Source organism: Pezoporus wallicus, unplaced genomic scaffold, assembly GCF_028554395.1.
Source record: "Pezoporus wallicus isolate ANWC-B61680 ecotype Strahan unplaced genomic scaffold, APGP_CSIRO_Pwel_v1 contig_7274, whole genome shotgun sequence".
In the NCBI taxonomy this organism is placed as follows: domain Eukaryota; kingdom Metazoa; phylum Chordata; class Aves; order Psittaciformes; family Psittacidae; genus Pezoporus; species Pezoporus wallicus.
The window spans coordinates 1,901,519-1,923,228 of NW_026637137.1; the positions used below are offsets into that span (position 1 = coordinate 1,901,519).

General features: G+C 35.9%; 2 protein-coding genes across 7 annotated transcripts in view; one reads left to right on the forward strand and one right to left on the reverse strand.

Moving 5' to 3' along the window:
• IMMP2L (inner mitochondrial membrane peptidase subunit 2) overlaps positions 1–21,710 on the reverse strand; it is a 449,643-nt gene that overhangs the window by 224,390 nt on the left and 203,543 nt on the right. The window lies entirely within an intron of this gene.
• LRRN3 (leucine rich repeat neuronal 3) overlaps positions 3,747–21,710 on the forward strand; it is a 33,754-nt gene continuing 15,790 nt past the window's right edge. For both annotated transcript variants that reach the window (XM_057403696.1, XM_057403698.1), the window contains exon 1: positions 3,747–4,332. The gene's annotated coding sequence lies outside the window, so the exon portion shown is untranslated. The remainder of the gene's footprint in view (positions 4,333–21,710) is intronic.

Genomic DNA, 21,710 nt, shown 5'->3' on the forward strand with positions numbered 1-21,710 from the left:
CAGCCTTTAGGAAAATGTCAATAGTTAGTGGCCATAATATCTAAAAATGCACATGACAGCATCAGGTTAACTGCACTGTACTGCAAATGCTGGCAGAATGGGATTACATGAAGTGATGGCACTTTTTTCCCTCTTCCAGGCAAATCATGCAGTAACAACTGCCTATAATTAATAAGTCAATAACTGATGATGTCACAAGACAGATGTCTTTGAATCTAAGCAGTTCTGAACCTTCATTCAGAAAGCAATATGTCCCCACACCTCATACTGAAGCTACACCAAGGGTATGATTTGCAGAACTGGTGAGAATTAATCTGTCAAACACCAGCTCCTCTCTTTTTCACTCTAAAGGCTACAAGAAGAAAGTGAGAAGAGTCACCACTCAGCCCTCTTCCTTGTAGTTATGGTTCCTCAGAAACCAAGATAGGGGTACATGTAGTCAGAAGTGATAAAGCTATACAAAAAGCGTCGGCTCTTTTACACTTGGATATAATTTGTATGAAGATGCAAGGAAAAAAGAATTTTTTTTAAATTGTCAATTTAGGATATAAAGTGTGTCATATTAGAATTTAAATCAAATACCTGTGGGTTTTTTTACTATAACTGCATAGTATTTATTGCAGTTTTTAATTATACTTGCTGCATTCTAAACACAGCTGTGTTCTCAGAGTCTAAAAACACTAGAAATGGTCACCATTAAATTCCTGAACCACAAGCCTACAAGGTATTAAAGCCCAAGGATGCTCCACCTTTCTATGTAATGAAAAAAGGAAAAGGTTTTGAAATCCTCTTCTGATTTTAAGAAAAATACAGACACAGAATCACTGTATTTTAATAACTTAGGTTTTTGTGCATCACATTAATTGTCCATTACAAACAAATAATTACTTAGTTTATTTCCATGTGTATTCAGTAATCAGATAAAATGTACGCTAAAGAAATACCTGGAGTTAGCCTACATTACTTTCACCATCACTCCACCAGTCTGAGATATTTTTTTCCTATCCTGTAATCTAATAAGCTATATATGTAGTTCTGGTAGAATAGATTACATTGCTATTTTAAAATCACCAAGCATCATAGTTAAATCAGCAGGAAAATAACTTAATGAACCTTAATCATCATAATTGTATTGGTTATAAAAGATATTTTTCTCCTGCAGATAGTTTGAAAAAAATTATTCTTTAGCATTAGCTAAATTAAAAAAATCAATTATTTCACAACTGAACTTTATTATGATATAATAACATTTCAACTAATATGTAAATGTATGCCTATCAAGGAGGTACTTTAATTGCATATATAGTCTAACATAAGAACTCAGTTTCTTTTTACAAGTATGCTTTAGCTGATTTAATTATTTAGTCCTCTAATTACACAGTCCATACCAATCAACCCAAATGAACCACTTCTGTAATCTTAATTTCACATGTCAAATCACTGAATACGTTTTTGCATGATTCTCATGTTAACCAGAAAGCCAGGTATTGATTGAATGACAGTAAGTACATGAGGTTAGGAGAAAAATACAAGAATGCTTTCATGTAGGGTAATGGCAGTCTCTGCTGATTCCCTTTTCCCCGGATCTTCTTTTTCACCATTGCTCGAGATAAGAGAAATAGCAGTATTTAGTTGGCTTTAACAGAACATTTTCATATTTTGAATTTTGTCCAGACTTTTTGGATTTTTCTTTCACCCCTGTCCCACACCTGTAGCACACACATCATTCATTTGGGATAGGTGTGGCTAACTACATGGTTGAGATCAGGAAGGACTTCCATTATTCTTGTGGGGGCCAGTATGGCAAGAAGTCTTACTTTTCTGGCTTTGGGTTGTGCACCTTAAACACATCCCAAACACTGTCCCATCAGACATGGGCTGTTATGTTGTGCAGCAGGGAAGATTCACAGGTTCACTTTAGGAAATTAAAATGGTTTTTATTTGCAGCTCATGGTGGTGAATATTAAGTAACAGCAGAGGCTCCAAGAGCCGCCTGCTGGGGGCAAAGAAGAGACAAGGTTTTACCAGTGAGCCCTGAGGCTACAGAAAGGTGATGTGACATCTTCTTTCTGGCTTGATGGTTCCCTGTCCCAGCCCCAGGGAAGAAAACCTGAAAGGTAACCAAAGATGGGTTGCCCCAACTGTTTTTGTTATATCTCCTTAACTCACATTAGAAAAAAATATGTGATGTCCATAATAAGAGAATGGCAGAAAATGCATGGGCACTTGGCCTTCCTCCTACCCTAGACTATTTTATGTATTTGCAATCCATCACTTAAATGCCATTATTTTATATATAGAATCATAGAATCAACCAGGTTGAGGTAGTTCTACTCAGTTGTATGAAAACTGAACAGCAGACAACTTTAAAACATTTAAATATTGTTCCCTGCACTTAGTTTAAATGTAGCATTCATATATTTAAGGCAGAAAGAAAAAAAAATGCTTTTTTACAGCCACAACAATATAAGTATCAATGAGTCAGGCAGGACTTGCCCTAAGCAGTTATAACAAACTGAAATTTATCCAAATTGCATTACTTTAATTCGCTTTTCATAATAAGTGATTTTATGAAGTGTAAAATCATTTTCTTACAGACGAAAAAAACAAAAATAATGCAGTCCACAATCTCAGTCTCAAAGTGAATTGAAATTATATACAGTATGCATAAAATCACAACGATTTTATAATAGAATTCTGGTGCTATTGCTGTTGCAAAAACTACATTAATTTACATTGTTTGCTAATCTTCAGAAATTTTTTTATGCTGTTATTAGCCAGGACTGTGAGCCTTTCTTCAAACAAAGCAGATGAGTGTGAAGTGAGAACCACATCTCACTTTAATCCACTAGAGGGTGGCCTGCCTCAGTCAGGGCTGGAGTACTGAATTCATGCAAGATATCTAACATTTTCTTCCTTTTGACCTGTTGAGAACCAATACTTTGTATTTCACTATTCTTCATCTTATATTACAAAGAAAATTCCTTTATATAAAACATTACATATGATTAAAAAAAACCCTTTCCTAAGTGCATCCATTTCATTTATTGTTTTGCATATCTGGAAGAAGGGATGATGCATTTCAGTGTATAGTTCCCTTGAACTGAGAAAAAAAAAAAAATCATAGATTATTTTACAGTTTCTAAAACCTTCCTATTTTGTATGCCTTTTGTTCACAGATAGAGGATAAATGCGGGGGGGTTATTCTTCAGCAAAGAGTATGGCACAAAGGGAGAAAAAAGAAAGAAATGGAGAAGGAAATCTGTGCAGCTTATTGTTTATATGATTAGATGGCCATAAAGCAGTCAAGTACACAGAAACTGAAATAAACTGATTTTATTTGACCAAGTTCCTTCCTCAATTTATTCTAAATTTTTATTTGTCTGGGAGATATAATATCACTCTTACTTTCTACCGATAAACATAAAAAAAAATAATAATATTTGATAAAATCTGGAAAAGGAGTAGTATGAAAAATAACTTTCTTAAGAATAAAAGAGAAAAAAAATGCACCAAAACAGGGGGCAGGAAGCACAAGACATTTTTCCTGAATGGTTTCAACATTCAGTATCCTCTGAACTACAGCAGCCTTTGCAGAACTTCAGTGATCTCTAACAAGTTGTTGCGAGCACAGATAACATCCTTATGCAGCCTTAAAAAAGGGGGGGGTAAAACCTCCCGAACTGTTCTGTACAAACACAATGCATGCCCTGTAACTTCCACAAATCGGAAGAGATATCTGGGAGCATGCAAAGGCTTGTTTCGTGTATCCGTACCCAAAGCAGCAGTGTCACGTAACAGACAGCTTCCCACGGCCAACCAGGCTGGCGCAGCCGCGTGTACTACGTGGCATCTGGGCACGCCAAAGCATTGGCTCCTCTCTGGGGAGTGGAAGGGGCTCAGTTATTAATGACCGCTGAGAAGGCAGCACCATGTCAGTGTGACAATCGACTGGGTGAACGATGCACCGCTAACCACCATGGAAACAAGGAGAAATAGGAACAGCTAGCGAGCATCTCTCTTTCTCTCCCCCCTCTCTCTCTCCTCTGGATCGCAAGCCTCAGCCCAGCCAGGCAGCAACAGCTCTCTGGCAAACATAAGGGATCTCAGCTGGCAGCACAGAGAGTCTCTCATGGTGTAGGATATCAATAGATACATCTTTGTATTATATACTGTTAGACACACGCATGCACGCTGACTCTCTCACACACACATGTATGCATATTTATTCAGACTCTGCCTTTAATACAAGTATGTGGCTACCTGAACTAAGGAATCAAAATTACTGATATGCAAGAACTCCTCCAGCTCTGAAACTACTCCAATTACAGGGTAAGTTCTTTATTTTCAATTTTATCCTGTCTTTTATCTTAACATGTAAACTCTTTCCCTTTTATTCTTTTTGTAGTTATTTTATTATTTTCACATTTAACTTTCTAAATGGAAATGCAAATTAGAGATAATCTGAATATTCTTGCAAGAGTGCCAGATTTGTGCATTTTTTAGCTTGAAAGAACATCAAAGAATAAAAGAATTATAAACAGAGAACGTTTCACCTGATGTTTCAGATGCAAAATTAAATTACACAGTTGCTCTGTGTTTTGAAACCAATAAAACAAGATACAGGACAGCCTCCTTTCTTCTCTCCAGTGCTAGGATTAAGGGGAATGCTGTTTATGTCAGGACCTAAAGACCACTCAGCAGCAAGGCTGAATGAGCATATCAGAAACAGTTATTGAATTTCTGCCAGGCTACATCTTAAGGATTGTGGCAAATGACTTTGCTTAAAAACATCCCTTTTCCAGTCAGAAGGGACAGTGTGAATGTCTGATTACCGACGCAGCTCGAACTGACGCGTTTGGTAAAAAGGATCGCATTAAGCAGAAGAGTTCTAATCTTCTCTGGTAATTAACAGGATCACAGCAGGGTGCCTCTAAAGTATATTTTAATCTAAGGAGACTGTTCAAATCCATCACTATAAAAGCTTTGCCTGTTTTAGTATAGGAAGGCTCAGAACTGTTTGTCTTTGCTTTCCATGTCTTTGTTTTCATGTGTCTAGTTGGAGTTTTTGCCCAGCACTGCTGTTCAGAAAGAGATGAAACCAACATAGGGGGATGGAGGGGACAGTAAATGTAGGGTGCTAGAAAAAAGACAGTAATTTTCGATTTAACCAATCTATGCAACCAAAAATTCCATACTAGCACTACTCTTGCCTAATGTGTTTGTGTTTATGCATGTGTATGTCATTTCCTTCATGCAGTATGAGAGTACCTCAGTATCCCTTCAGATGAAAACACATTCAGTAAAGTCCATCAGCATGGATCTGTGATTCATGCATCAGAGAATGCCAGAGAGAGAAATTTTACTTTACACCATGAAAAGACATGTTAGCCATCTAATGCATGCTTCAAAGTGAAAACATACAACCTGCATCTTCCTGCATGCTTTTGTTTCCTTTTTAGAGTACTATTTCTATACTAAAAACAGCTCCGTATTTAGATTATTTCCCCTACTCTTCTTCCTCCCCCTCACTCCTGTACCCCTTAGAGATCTGTTCCTTTGCAGCAAAGCAATTATTTGCTTGTAATTTTAGAATTAGTGTGTTTTGGGAAACAAACACTGTGAAACAACCATCAACAGATAGCCAATGGCTGTAAGCCTGCCACCTTTCCATAAATGTCAGGCAATGGGTAGTTTAACAATATGTATGGTAAGAAGTCAATTAATTCAGGTGACCTTTGTAAATGGTGACAATAAAGTAGCTCTGACAATACACCACAGCATTCATTATTCCCTCTGGAAAATGAATGAGCTTAAGAAGAGGTTCCCTTTTCAGAGTACAAAATGAAAGGTATTGAAGCATTAGCTCCTGCTATTGGCAAGCTTGCTTCCCCTAATTCAGATTGTCTATGAAATCCGTTTTGAGCAAGCTGGCTTATTTTACTATGTGAACCATAACGTCTTGTTCAATTAATTAAATATCCTGTTCTCACACACATTGCATGTGCATTTTAGTTGTTAAAACAAGAAACTCAAGCTACTGCGTTAGATTTTTGCAGAATGTACTGTACAATAAGAAGAGAGAAAACCTGATTCTCAGCTCTTCATGTTATATGCAAAGGACTACTCAGATGAAACTTTTTTCTGTATACCATGGCACATGCTCAGCTTTTCTGAATCGTTATCCTTACTTATTTGTAATGTAAAAATTAAGCAACTATTAGTAACTTTATAACAGGTTTTACCACATATACTTTAATGCAGTACTTTAAAATATTATGCAGTTATTCCAAAGAGTTTCAGAAAAATGTGGTCATTCCAGTCATACATGTTCAGATCAAATATGCATCATCTGAGTACACAGCATAGACACTCTTCACCAGCAAAGCAGTCAAAATGTATGGTGATCTTATTTTGGTTAATACTACCTCAAAGCTCCTGCAATAATGTTGTAGTGTCAGACAATGACTGGCTGATGTTGTTATGGCAACCCCAAAGTACCGCCTTTCAGGGTGGTACATCTGAGCATGACATCACAGCATGCCCGTTTGGAGTACCCAGAAGTGGGTGAGTATTCCTCTCTTGCACCAGAATGAGACCAGATCAAGCAGGCAACAGTGCTGTCTCTGACACAGATAAAAAATATAACCTATAATCTTTGTTAATTGATCAAGAGTGAGCAGCTTACGAAAATACATCCTGCAAATCATTTGTGATCATTTGTCCATCGGACAGTAGAAGACAAAACCACTTTTGCAAGTAAAAGCAAACCAGTTAGCAGTGTTGAAGCCATTTTCATTGAATCTTACCCCTAATCTTTATTGTATTAATAGATTCTACAAGCAAACCAAAAGCTTTGCTGTTTGGCAACAACCACTCTAACTTTAAATGGTTGAGGTTTAATAGCCACATTTTAGAGCTCCTAAAGCAATAGAAGAAGATATGCAGTAGAAAACAGAGCTTTTCAAAACAAGCTCTATCTCACTTCTGAAAGAAAAGTCACCATAGAGAAACAATTAAACCCGCTTTTAGTGAGTTATGGTACATCAACCTTTTCCTTAATTCACATAGCCTTCTTTCAGATAGTACCATTAAAAGCTGAAGAAAAACAAAACTCTTGAGAAACATTATCATAAACTACCTTAGCAAACTCTTCCACTTTAAAGTCCACAAACCCTATGACAATGGAAAACTAATTTCTCACACATAGAACTCAAGGAACTATTTTCTGAAGACCAAAAAACCACAAAGAGATTCTAAAGCTTTCTGAAGATCAAAAAATGCACAGCTTCTAAAATTTTTATTTCTTTTTAACAGAAGTCTTCAAGCCCTTACACTACTCTAAAAAAGAATATTAATTTTCATCCTTACAAAACACAAGCAATTAAAATCCTTTTCTTTACAGAAGGGAAAATGCCAGTAGAATTAGAAAAGAAATAGTAGTGACAGATGTCATTAGAAAGGTCATTAGACACATTAGTATTACGAGAAAAATCAATACTTCTCATTACAACTGTAATGTAACTGTAAAAAAATAATTAGTGTCTTTTACTTATTTGACTTACCAGTCCACAAACTGTTAAATGTTGTTATTGTGAAATGACATTCATACAGAATTTTCCTTAATATTCTTGGTGCCAAAAACTTCATATAAGCAAACAGCATGACCTTCAGTGTTATACACAAAATCTACAAATGATGTCATCAATGTTTCCACAATAAATCTCAGCTAACCTGAACTGATAAAGTTTTATTAGCACAGCACATGGAGCTATACTCCTCTGCACCAGAGAAATATCCAATGGATGTCAATAAGATTATTCTACTTTGTGTTCTGTTTGGAATAGCTGAGTATGCCACCAGGCGCGAAACAGCATTTTTATGCGGATGAAATACAAACAACTTTAACAACTTTGCTCGATCCAATTACACTCAGCCAAAAGGATCTCCCTGTTCTTTATAAATGTAAGATGATACTGTATAATAATCAACCATAATAAAAATAATAGCAAAGAAAAAAAAAAAGATAGTCAACCATTCAGCTGGACAGGATGCTGGGCCATCTGGTCTAGGACATGCTTTGCCAAGAAAGGTTGGACCAGATGATCCTGGAAGTCCCTTCCAACCTGGGATTCTATAATCATATGTGCGCATTTTCTTCTCTCAGTATTTAAAGACATGTTGTAGTCATATGAGCCAAAGAAAATATCATTTGACAAATAGGATTATATTTATTATGCTCATTCACTTCTAGTATGCTTTCATAGCTTTAATTTGCAAACTGCTTGGAAGAGTAAACTACAGATATGCTCTTACCCACAGCATTCCCAAACCTTAATGGTTTTCTGCACAGCACAAACAAATGCAAAGTCATTAAAATGAAGGGAAAGTTGAATTACATAAACACAAATTTATACAGCATATCTTTGAAACAATTATTCTTTGTTTAGAAATATTTCTTCTTCACAAAAGATTTTATCTATTTCAGCTTGCCTATTTGCTTTAACTGCTTGGCCACAAGCAGCAATGCTCTAATTCAAAGGAAATAAGATATCTGTATTCCCATTATGTCTATTCATCTGTATTTCTGGAATTCATTAAAATATCTGCCCCAAATTTAATGGTAGCTTAACTCTACTGACCTCTGAATTAGAGCAGAAAAGAATTTTTGCTTTTTCTGCTCTCAACTCCCAGTCAAACTCTGAAATGCTTTTTGAGAACACTGGCACAAAAGAAACCATTTAGCAGTTTCCTTTTCTGCATAAGCATCTGTATTTAGAGGTAAACACTGCAAAGATTAATTAAATGCTATAGGGAATATTTTTTTAAGTATCTACTGATTATTAGTATTACCCCAAGAGTCTTTTAACTACAGGGTTCTTGTCATGCTAATAACAACTCTGCCAGGAAATAGTTTAGTCTCTAAAACATTTGGTATAAGAAAGGTAAAAATCTTAATCTTAGCTGTACCAAAAAGTCCCCAGACATCCAGCTACCAGTATGAGAAAAAAAAAAATAAAAAGGACTTTTTTTTAAACAATTCTATGTCTAGGGATCAGACAATTTCAGAAATTACTTGTTGAATAAATTACAGAATAATAAACCAGAGTAAACATCAGGTAATAGAACACATAACAAAGAGCAAAGTTGTGCACTGAGTCAATTTTAAAATCACCATAGAACTACCATCATTCTGGATAGTATTTAGAAAAGTAGTGTGACGGTCAGACATTACTAGGGCCTTTCCAGTGGGGTCTTGAGAGGTCAGAGAAATGATAGCTGATAATTGAGTTGGTTAGCTTTGTCATCATGGTGCTAAAGCAAAAAGACATCCTCATTTGACAGCATGAGAAAGATATCCCTCACTTGGGAGGCACTTTATATGCGCAAATCTTTAACTTGTTCCCTGAATAAGAATAAACATAAAGTCTCCTAATCCTGCTTTACAATAGTGGCACATCTCCGCTGAAAAAGTAGATATATATGTGTCACTATTTATATCCTATTTATGTGATTTATTCTGTACCTAAAGTCCTAATAAAATTGTTCATCTTGGCAGGAATAATTTTTATGCGTAAACAGAGAATTTGCTCAAAGATCTCAGCAAGTGTCATGGTAGCTGTAAATCAAAGGACTAGTGACATTAGTTTCTTCAACCCCAAGCTCATTCTTGTTTGAAAGTTCTCTCAAGACCCTGAACTTCCTCTCCATTCTGGAAAACAGCTTTCCCTAGAGATTATGTCAAGTTTTAGCAATTTTTTGTAGATGACACTTAACACTGAGCTAATTCACAGTGTTTCCATCAAATGCATCATCACCTGCTGAGCTCCCCACACCAGCTGGCTCCATGTATAAAGACTCAAGAAAAAGCAGAAAGGCAGGAGAGCCTGCTCCAGGCAAGGCTCATATGGGGGCTGAGCTTTCCATAAAAACCTCTCCCCTGTGTAACAAGAGTTCCAAATCCACTACACAACATACAATCGTGGAATCATAAAATAGGGTTGGAAAGGACCTTAAGATCATCTAGTTCCAACCTCCCTGCCATGGGCAGGGACACCTCACACTAAACCACGGCACCCAAGGCTCTGTCCAGCCTGGCCTTGAACACCGCCAAGGACGGAGCATTCACAACTTCCATGGGCAACCCATTCCAGTGCCTCACCACCCTAAGAGGAAAGAAATTCTTTCTTAGATCTAACCTGAACTTCCCCTGTTTAAGTCTGTCCTGTCACTACAGTCCCTAATGAAGAGTCCCTCCCCATCAACCTTGTAGGCCCCCTTCAGATACTGGAAGGCTGCTAGGAGGTCTCCAAGCAGCCTTCTCTTTTTCAGATGAACAGCCCCAACTTTCTCAGCCTGTCTTCATACGGGAGGTGCTCCAGCCTTCTGATCATCCTCATGGCCCTCCTCTGGACTTGTTCCAACAATTCCATGTCCTTTTTATGCTGAGGACACCAGAACTGCACACAATACTCCAGGTGAGATCTCATGAGAGCAGCGTAGAGGGGCAGGATCACCTCCTTTGACCTGCTGGTCACACTCCTTTTGATGCAGCTCAGGATATGGCTGGTTTCTGAGCTGTGAGCATACACTGAAGCCAGCTCATGTTCATTTATTCATCGACCAATAGCCCCCCAAGTCCTTCTCCGCAGGGCTGCTCTGAATCTCTTCTTTGCCCAACCTGTAGCTGTGCCTGGGATTGCTCTGACCCATGTGTAGGACCTTGCACTTGGCTTGGTTGAACTTCACGAGGATGGCATCAGCCCACCAGTGTCAAGGTCCCTCTGGATGGCATTCCTTCCCTCCAGGGTATCAACCGAACCACACAGCTTGGTATCATCAGCAAACTTGCTGAGGGCGCACTCAATCCCACTGTCCATGTCAGCGATGAAGATGTTAAACAACACCGGTCCCAACACCGATCCCTGATGGACACCACTCGTTACTGGTGTCCAGTTGGACATTGAGCTGTTGACCACAACTCTGTGTGCAGCCATCCAGCCAGTTCTTTATCCACTGAGTGGTCCATCCATCAAATTTATATCTCTCCAAATATAAACTGCATAAACTGCACATTTTTATGTGTCCCATACAGAAATTAGAGAGTGCCTTAAAAATTCTTCCTCCCTCTCCACTGCAAATGTATGTTTCAAAAACAATAGCATGAATTTATAAAGTATAATGTTTTCTTTTATTAAATTCTAAAGAAATAAAAAAAGCCTTTTGGTATGCAAAATAAAATTACAGTTGAGTGGTCCTTCATTACCACTATAGCTTGAGGGACATTATCTACTCAACTCCCATTTAATACCAGTTTATAACAAAACAGAGTTACTTAGGTTATCCTTTAAGCAGAACACCACAATTTTATCATAGATATATTCAGTGAATTACATCTTTTTGAATACATAGTTCTTTTTACACAAGACACACTGTGTTACTTTCAAAAAAGGCAGCTAAGACTGTACAGCACCTGTTTCATTACTCTTTCAGAATATAGTAATTTCAGTACTTATTTCATTTTAATTTGCTTGGCCAGTTACTTGCTGGTAAAACCAAATACAAAACTCTACAGCACTTGAGAGAAATTAAATGATTCATTACTGTTATAGCAGTATATATAGAGATGTCCTTATGAGGTGAGAGAAGAAAAAATGAAGTAATTGCAAATATAAAGATCTGTAAACTTAGAAATATTTGTCTGAACAGAAATTTCACCCAGCATGGATAATTCAGGTAAAATGTTCTACTGAATTTTGCTTTGATATAGATTATCTAGTCAGCAATATTGTGTCAAACAAACACGTTTTTGGTCATTTCATTTTTATTGTGCAATAAGAGAAAAAAAAGGATATTCAGTGAATTATTCTAGGGTTAGACTCTAAACTCCAAATGCCAAAAACACATAAGGAAATGTATCCTGAATTCCAAGAGCAGCAGCTGAGCTGCTGAACTCTATCTTTCTTTGGCAGAAAGAACAGTCAGTCATCTGTGGAACTGCGCAGCAATAGTCCTACATTTTTCACATCCACAGACTCAAGAATAATTTGCATTTTTGGACACACAGCATACAAACACTATATTCATTCTGATAGGAAGATAAGAATCTCCTTAGATATTAGTGCATAGAGTAATTTTAATACAACGTACTTACCTCTTCAATGGTGTTATCCGTAAAAAAGTACATTTTCATACCTAAACCTGCTATCAAGAACTCATGGTTCAGAAGAAGTCCTAGTATACTTGGACTATATTCTCACCTCTGCTCTGTCTCAACAGCAGTCAGAAGAGCCAATGCATTTTTGTTCACACTGCTGCTTCCATGATTTTAAAGTATAATAAAACCAAAATACCAGTTTTCATTCTGTAACAGGCATACTTTCATTTTATAGCACACATTCTGTTACTGCTAACTACACAAAAAACATGCAAAAGTTATATTAGAACAACTTTAAGATATAAATCAAAGAAAATTTGATTAACTACAACTTGCAGTAGCTATAATTTTGCCTCATTAGCCACAGATACTAAATCATAAACTGCCCTCTCCCATACTTGTAGAGCTAGTGATACTGTGTGTTGCTGGTGATTTACCTTAGTAAAAAAAGCAAGACCAAAACTATTGCGGAAGCCTCAAGTGAAATTGTTATCTTTTATTTCTTCTTGATTTTTGTTAATTGTGTTTGTTTCCACTTTCCCATTAACACTGTTTTAACAGAGTTCTGTATAAAAGTAATTATAAGAGAACTATCAACTAAAACCAAACAAACGAAACTATTACCATTAAAATTTCCATACTAGATAGAACAATCCAGAATCCTTTCACAGATGGTCCTTAGAATTGCCATCTTTGAGTGTAATTTTACTTCCATTTGTAGTAAATGGCCAAATTGCCATTGATGTCAACAGATGCAGAAGGGATTTGTAAATGCTTTTTCTCTTTGCTTTTTAATGTTTTTATTTTTCTATCTAGAAATACAAAATTCATCATGTTTCTTCATTTCCAATCATGCCATGAAATAAAAGACAGAAATATCTCCTTAAGAGTTTTTTTTCTGAAGAATCCTAATTATTATATATGTTACGTTACATGTTATGATTGCCTCTTTATCTAAAACAACCAGATGGAGAGCCAAAACTTTCTGAAAAGCAAGATTTCTGATAAAAGGAAGTCTACCTAGCCAGTTACAAACCCTTGAAAGCACAGTATTTACTGCCTAGAAAAGTTGGGTAGGTAGTTTTTCAAGTACTACACTCAGAAAGACACTGGAAACAAACCTAGTGTTCCATTCTGTTCAAATGGAATTTAATTAAGCAGAATGATGCCAAATATTTGGCAACTACTGCACATTCTTGTTTGCCTGTGTGAGGACCATAATATTCAAAAACAATGAATAGCAGACCATCATTCTTGATGAGGAGAAGTAAACCTCTTTAATATGTTCCCTTAATCTGTGCCTTACCTTGAAATATAACTCAAGCTTTTTTTTTTTTAATATAAACACATGGTCCTCACTGTAGCTTTTTCTTCCTATTTATATTTCACTTGTCTGTAGTAAACACTTTTTTCATGTGTAGATGCCCTTAGTGACATGGTTTAGTGGCGGACTTGGCAGTCCTGGGGTAAAGGCGGGACTTGATGATCTAAAGGTCTTTTTCAACATAGTTAATTCTATGTTTCTATAATTCCATGATTCTATGATTCTATGGCTACTTGACATACTCCTCATACTTCACAAATGAAACAGTAAAGTAAAAGCTTTGTCGAAACAGAATGGACATCAAAAATGTATTCCTATTCTGGTCATTAGCAGCAAAAGTGATCCCACTGCCTTTAGAGGCTTCTCAATGCAATCCAGATCCAGGTGCCTTTTTTAGACATTTAAATATTTTCTTCAGTACTTGTCACCTAACCATAAACTCTAGCTAGAATAGAAAAGTAAAATTGCATACAATTTCAAATATTACTTGCTGAAATTATAAACTACCCATACACTTTTCAAATTCTCCAGTACATTTAGGGTCTTCAGTCATCTCAGATGCAGTAAAGAGCCATGTACTTGGAGTTGGCATACACTGAGTTATGCCAACACAGCTCCTGTCCTTCTGTTCCAAACTGAAATACCTTTTCTTCTTTTAAGGGTTGCAAAACCCATAAACTTTCTGGTTTTCAAGTGTTAGTCTTCATCAATGCTCTGACAATCTCTGTGGTTTACCAAAAGTTCACAAAAAGGGATAAAATTTGGTTTATATGTCAGTTCTTCAAATAAAGCTTTGTGTTGGCATGTCTTTATATCAGCCCTAGCAACAGCACAAAGACATAGAAAACATTAAAAAGAAAAAAATAAATAAATTGTCATGTAACACACTTAATATATGCCTGACAAAAATATGGCAGGGAAATTATAATAGTTATGTTGAGATCGTAGACTATATGTCTACAGCTACTCAACGGTAAGCATATAAAAGTTGTGGTATAAATCTGCTAATCTCTCATGTAGAGGTTAGTCAAACTTTCAAAAAGCCTGAGTAAATTTTGTGGAAGTCATCTATCATTAACTGAAATGCAGATATTTAAATAGGAGTGGTAAAGAATAATCAATACTCGAGGCTGAGGAAAATGTTCACTTCCATTAAAAAAAAAAAAGAATTTGTGTTAATATTGTTTAATAATAAACTCTGCTTGGCACATCAAAGTACAGTACTGAATCTACATGGACCAAAACCAAGCAAGATATATGTGAGATGGGATGATCAAAGGACAAGGTTTATAAATCCTACACAGCAAATAGTAAGAAACTCCAAAGCTTGATTTTACCTTCCATAAGCTGGTCTGACATAACAGCTGACTTTGCTTCAAGCAGGAAGTTTAACTAGCAACTTCCTGAGGTCCCTTCCAAACTGACCATCCCAAGATGCTATGATCCTATCAGTAGAGGGGCTCATTCCTTTACTAACACTGTCTTAGATGGCAATCTATAGCATTGCTGTTCTCAACGGATCCTAGTTAGATTTCTTTGCATGACTGCACTGGATAAGAGGCATTAAGATGTGACTGGAGGTGAAAGGCACTGTCCAATCTGCCTTGCTATATACTGTGAGTTTAGTCTCTGAGCCACTGTTATGGAGTTGAAAATTTTGAGAAGGTAGACAGCCTGACAGACTGCTAGCAGCTATAAAGGAAATAAAACTTCATTTAGTCAGGAGGCAGTATTTCCTTTGCTGTTACTTACAAAGAGAAGGGTAATTTGACCACATCCCAGCAGGATACTAAAAATTGTTTAAATGCCTTCCTATCTTGTTTAAATTTTTTAAAATAACACACTATATTTATTCAGATAACAGAAAACAACTATTTTCTAGTAGGAGAGAACAATTCCCTGAAACATTACCATCTTAATTTGTAATCTGTGTATTTCTGCTCAGCCAGGTGTTCAGTGTATTCCACAGATCCGAGGCTGAATATACTACAGTTTTATAAACAATCTTGAAAAGACAGCATTAGCAATCATAAATTAGAATTAGCATAATAACCACTTTACAATAAGCTCTAAACTTTGGCTTTCAATTCTTAGAGTGGTATTTTCCTTCATGTACTGAATATATAATCATAGAATCATGGAATAGTTAGGGTTGGAAAGGAGCTTAAGATCATCCAGTTCCAACCCGCCTGCCATGGGCAGGGACACCTCACACTAAACCATCTCACCCAAGTCTTCGTCCACCCTGGTCATGAACACTGCCAGGGATGGAGCATTCACAACCTCCCTGGGAAACCTATTCCAGTGCCTCACCACCCTAACAGGAAAGAATTTCCTCCTTATATCCAATCTAAACTTCCCCTGTTTAAGTTTTAACCCGTTACCCCTTGTCCTGTCACTACTGTCCCTAATGAAGAGTCCCTTCCCAGCATCCCCATAAGCCCCCTTCAGATACTAGAATGCTGCTATGAGGTCTCCACGCAGCCTTCTCTTCTCCAGGCTGAACAGCCCAAACCTTCTCAGCCTATCATCTTCATACAGGAGGTGCTCCAGTCCCCTGATCATCCTGATCATACTTAAACTGTTTCACTTTTTACATGATATAAACCTGCAAAGAGTCTCATGAGAGATTCTGATGAGAAATTTTGCCAGTTTGAAGCCATTATTTGTGCTGAGTTTCTCATACTTACAATATCAAGGTTCATTCAGGAACTACTTCTACAAGAGTAATTTAGGAAACTTGAACTGGTCAATTAGAGTCTCCTAAAATTCAGAATACACTTTTACAGATGATTAACACTATTTTTTTGTCCTAATCTTTGAAAAAAAGACAACAATGTGCAAAGGATGAAAATTAGAACCATGTTATGAACTAAATGCAACTTCACTGGAGCCATGGAGTGTAAATCAGGGAAGAAATAAGCTGTAGAACTAAATTCCAACGTTTGTTCTAATGTTATCAGTGAATAACATAGGACAGCCTTTTCAGTTCTAAGTTCTGGACACGCACAAAATCATTATCATGAGATTAACTTAGTACTAAGTTTAGAGGGAGAGTCAGGAAGCCTTTAAAATCTTTTTCTCATTTTAGAAACCATCTAGTGCAGGCACTTTGCATTTCTGTTAAAGTAAAAGCTATAATCTGTTTTTTTTTTTAAGAAAAATGCTTCTGTAAAAATAAACTGAATTGCTGATATTAATCACTGGTATTATAGCAACTTTGTAAATCAATATTCCAACATGAGCATGTGCTAAACTCAGAAGTATGAAGTACAAAGAAGTTTTACAAGTACCAGCATGGTATTACAGACTATTTCTTAGCTCTAATCTTTATATTCACTAGACAAAATCTGCTTGTTGCCATTCACTGGGGTTAAGTATTTGAATGTAATTCAAATTAAAATGTTAATGATAGCTCATAAAATTATTTCCTCTTATAACATGGGTGCATTTCTTATTATGCAACAGCCTGTAAAATTTATTACCAAACTTTTTCCAAAACAAGCACAAAAACGTTTGCCCTAAGAAGAGCTCCCCTTCAGGCCCTAAATTGGACTTGTGTCCAATGCTGCTGGCTTTTCAGAAATACACTCATATTCAAAATAGATGCTTAATGGAATTTCGGCAATTACAGGAAGTCACATTTAAGTGCAAAGGACAACGTTAAAAATTTTATTTAATTTCTGCTTACATTACCCAGTAATCACACCCGGCAAACATGATAAGCACTTACAGCAATCGCAGCTATATCTTATTGACAATAAATGTATATAGTTTGACAGGGCAAAAACCAATTTAACCGTAGTAGCTGAAGGCTTAAAAGACTTCCTTAGCCATGCAAAATACAAGTGTATGGGAGATTTGAGGTAAAAGCTGAAGCAGATCTAATTCATTGTTATGTAAACATTATAGAGGAAAACCGTATGGAACAAATTGAGAATATGAAACTGTATATGATACTAATTTCCACACTGCCGATTTACATGTGTTTTATTCTTGGACTTTTTCTACAAAATGCAAAAAATGGTTACCCTAGCAACTGCCACGTTACTCAGTTTATTTCTGAGATACAGAGAACCCTATAAAAAAATAATATTGTGCACTTTTATCAGGATCTCTCAGCTCCACAGAGAATTAGAAACTATGTGTTACAACATGCACCTGAATTTTCTCAATGTTTTAAGAGTGCATATTAAACAAAAGAGTAGTTGTGTATATTTTACATGTATCTTTTTGCAGTCTCATTTTCTTTATCACCTTATATGCAAATTAAAAACACAGTTTAAGAGTTGTAGAAAGAAAAATATATACTCTGTCCAACCTGGCAGCAATTTTCTGCATTCTCTTTTTATTACAGTTCTTGTAAACTTATATGCCAAACAAGTAAAACTTTCAAAGTTTCTATAATGATGTAGGAATATAATCTTTCAAAGCATAATCAGAAGGTAGATTTCCAGTTCCTATCCTCTGTTCAAAGGTTAAGGCTTAGTTCAAAGTAAGAATTAAAGCATTTCACAGTTAATCATTTACTATCTGCCCTACTCCCCAAACGAAGTGAACTCTTTGTTATATGCCTAGGTCCTATACAATTTATGAGCAGATGTCTTGCAATAGTAGTACAAACCACCAGCATGCTAAAAAGGGAGCAAATTGAAGTTAGATCTCAATGAACACCCCTTAAGGAAAACTCTTTTTGCTTTTGAAATCTGGAATGAGGCCTCTCTGTGCACTTGAGATCCACAGCCTTGGTCCTAGAGACACATCTTCTTCCAAGATGCCAGTACAGGCATCAAGCCAGGACTCATAATTTATAGTTTAATGGTCAAGCGAGTAATCTTAATCTTTTTTGCCATCTCCCAGTGCATTTTTTTTTGGTTTATACATGAAATTTTTTTTTGACAGAATAGAGGAAAAGACTTGATTTAATCCTAACTCCTCCTTCTAAATACATGATTGAGCTCATTCAGGTAATAAAAATATTTCTAAATTTGTACTTTAAACAGAATAATAAAATAATTAAAAGTCCTTGGATTTAAATAACCATGTATGTTTGAATATTCTTCCCCCTAGCTATTTTCACAAGCTCTAACCAGGAAATGCTGCTCTACCTATTTTACTTGGATCTGCTGATTTCTTCTGCATCATCAGATACCTTAGTGAAGAATAAAAAAGCTGAAGAACAGCTCAACAGAAGAAAACAAGCCCAGACAGATTTTTTTCTGCAGTTACCAGGGATGGGGATTTTGTAAAAGTTACAAAGAATGGAATTGGGCTATGCAAATTATAGTATGAGATTCACATGAAAACCAGCACTTGTAGAAGCCCTTAACAGGTTAGAAGTTTTGAAGAGATCTTGTAGAATAGGAACCTCTTGGACTGGGAGGGTAAACTAATAGAAGCTGATTTTTATTTAGGCTTTGGGAAGAGTTCAAGCTAAAAGTACCTCAGACAGTCATGAAGGCTAAAGAGATACCTGTGATTTGGACTAACAAACTGATTTCATATTTACTTCCTTATTATTCTCTGGAAGCACATATACTTCAAAAAATTATTACAGATAGTTAAACACAATAAATTGAGGTTCAATGGTATGCAGGTTCGGAACACACATATGTGATTAGATTCTTAAAAATATAACTTTAGTAATACATAAAATAAATTATTATTTTGATGTTTAGTTTAATCAAACTACAGAAACAGAATAGCAGGGAACATATAAACAGACTTTTTTTTGCATTCCCTTGGGGCACAATATAGAGTAATCAATTGGAAATTAATTGGGGAAAATTTCTTTTGCACAGCACAGAGAGGCAAAACATTAATTCAGAATCATTTGCTTAATGGCATTTCTAATATGTTATGCATGTATTCAGCCTAGTTCTTTATAGTGAGATGCAAAACAATTACCAAGGATGTAAATACCAATAAACTGTAATCTACGTTCCTATTAAACAAGTAAAACTAGTGTCAAAATCCTAGACAGTCTTTCATTTTTACCAAGGAATATTCAGAGTTATCGGAGTGTATCAAATCTTTCATAAATTAATGAGAATTTATAATGTTTATTACATTTAGGCAGGCTCGGTACAGATCTGCAAAGCCACTTGGCAGCACAGAGGTTGCACGCTGTACAAGCCATCTGTGTGCAAGCCATCAAGTCAGCGCCAGCTTTCCATATGTTATTTAATTAAGTTCTTACATAAACTTAGTACCTGCTCCAAGTGCACTTTCAATAGAAACCAATACTGCTTATTAATGGTATAAATATATTTACCTAGAAATTGTGCTCTTTATTTTTACTTTTTTTGTGGTTTGTCTTGTATTGGTATAGATAGATAAACAGATAAAACTACTGTATGAAATATATGAGATAAAGAGACAAAGAGAGGGAAAGACATTTTTTAAAATGAACTCTATGGTTAAAGTCCCAAAACACATATCTTAAAGGGAAGGAAGAAGCACATAAAATAACAAAACAAAAATCCAAAATAACAAGGCTTTTGCATTTTACTGGCCTTAAGAAAACTAATTTTAATTGGTGACATACTAAATATGGGATTCAATAAATGCCACTCTTGCTCTGATTAAATGTCAAGGCCATAGACGTGTTGTTTCAGAGTGAGCAATAATTTGGTGCATATAATGAACTTCCAGTTTATTTCTCTGTGCAGTACTTATCGATGAACTTATCAGACTTCACAATCTGGTGTCTTAAACTGTAGCTTCTTTATTATAGTATGTTTTGTTTTAATAAAATTTCCTTTTTAACAGTAGTAGCATACTGATGCAAACTTATCCTGACTGTGACTAGATCTGTGCCAGTCAACAGAAAGAGCAGTCAGAAATCATATTGTTTAAATGGAAACAGTGTCCTGTGATGCTTTTTGCTTTTCATATAATAAATGAGATTTGAGAACCCCATATTCAAGTTCCTGTCCTCAAATCCACCATTTCCACAGCCAAAGGCATTCTAGGTCAATGTGGTTATCTTAAACAGATAAGTGTTTCATGACTCTGTACAAGTCCAAGCTCCAGAGGCACTCTAGGTCCATGTGGTTATCTTACAAAATAAAGCTCATCACCACACTATTCTATAATCTATGCCTAACACGACACAACCAAGCCCTTAGGAATTAAAAGCCTTTTTTAAGTGGCATAAAAAGCATCTCTTAGAAGAAAAACACCACTCCGCACTGGATCACTCTGTTGAAGTTCCTTGCACGTAAGAATTCTAGAACTAGTTTACAAGCGTTTGTAGAAGTATTTCAAGTATTTTTAGAACTTATGTCTATAACACAGGAAGATAAACCTGGGAAAAAATGAAAAAAGTATTTGCAAATACTTTTGCAATACTATTTCAAAAAAGTATTTGCACCCTTTTCCAACTTTTCAGTTTTGTTTTGATTTTTTTTTTCTATGAATAAATCTGTGTTCACACAAAAAGCAGTGCAAAATGAATTTTGGGCTTATTACTTGAAATTGTTCAGCTGCTAAGCAAATTCTGGTTTGGATTCAACAAAGTTCAGAAGCAATATTTTCTGAAAAGTGAGTCATTCATTTAGAAAGTAGCTCTAAGAAAAAATATTATTCAGTGTAAACAGTAAACTCATTATCTCAAAAATTAAACTCAAATTATTGTATGTAGTCAAGGTGGTTAAGCGCCCTTCCCCCACAAAAAAAAAAAAAAGAAGAAAAGTATTAAAAAGAACATGCAGTTAAATTCTGTAATCTGGAAGTGGTAGGTGAAATCTATTACATATGACAGCATAATGCAGAAAGAAGTAAACATCCATAACCCAATGAGACATGGAGCTTAGGGTAGAATTTGAGATCTTCCAGATTATGTGTGACAAAAGCTGAGCTCTTTTGGCAGGCTGATGGCATGGTAATTGCTGGTTTCACTTGTCTATTTTGGGCACACAAAGCATCATGTAGTCTAATTCTTCTCACATGGGTCCCCAAACAGCCACTAGGCAGATAGCCTGAGAAAAAAAATAAAATCAAACCAAACAAAAAAAAAACAAAACCCTAAAGAACAAAACACTAAGAAGTGTTGAAATTCTCAGAATAGAGCAGAACTAGGATTATGTTAACACCAATTCAGTTTTACTTCCAATTCAGCTAATTTTCAAAGATGGTTAGCAAAAATATAACAAAATATGAACAGTACCCCCCCCAAAAAAAGATAAAACCCCAAACTTTTCTCTTTCCTGTCTGCCTCTAGCAGAC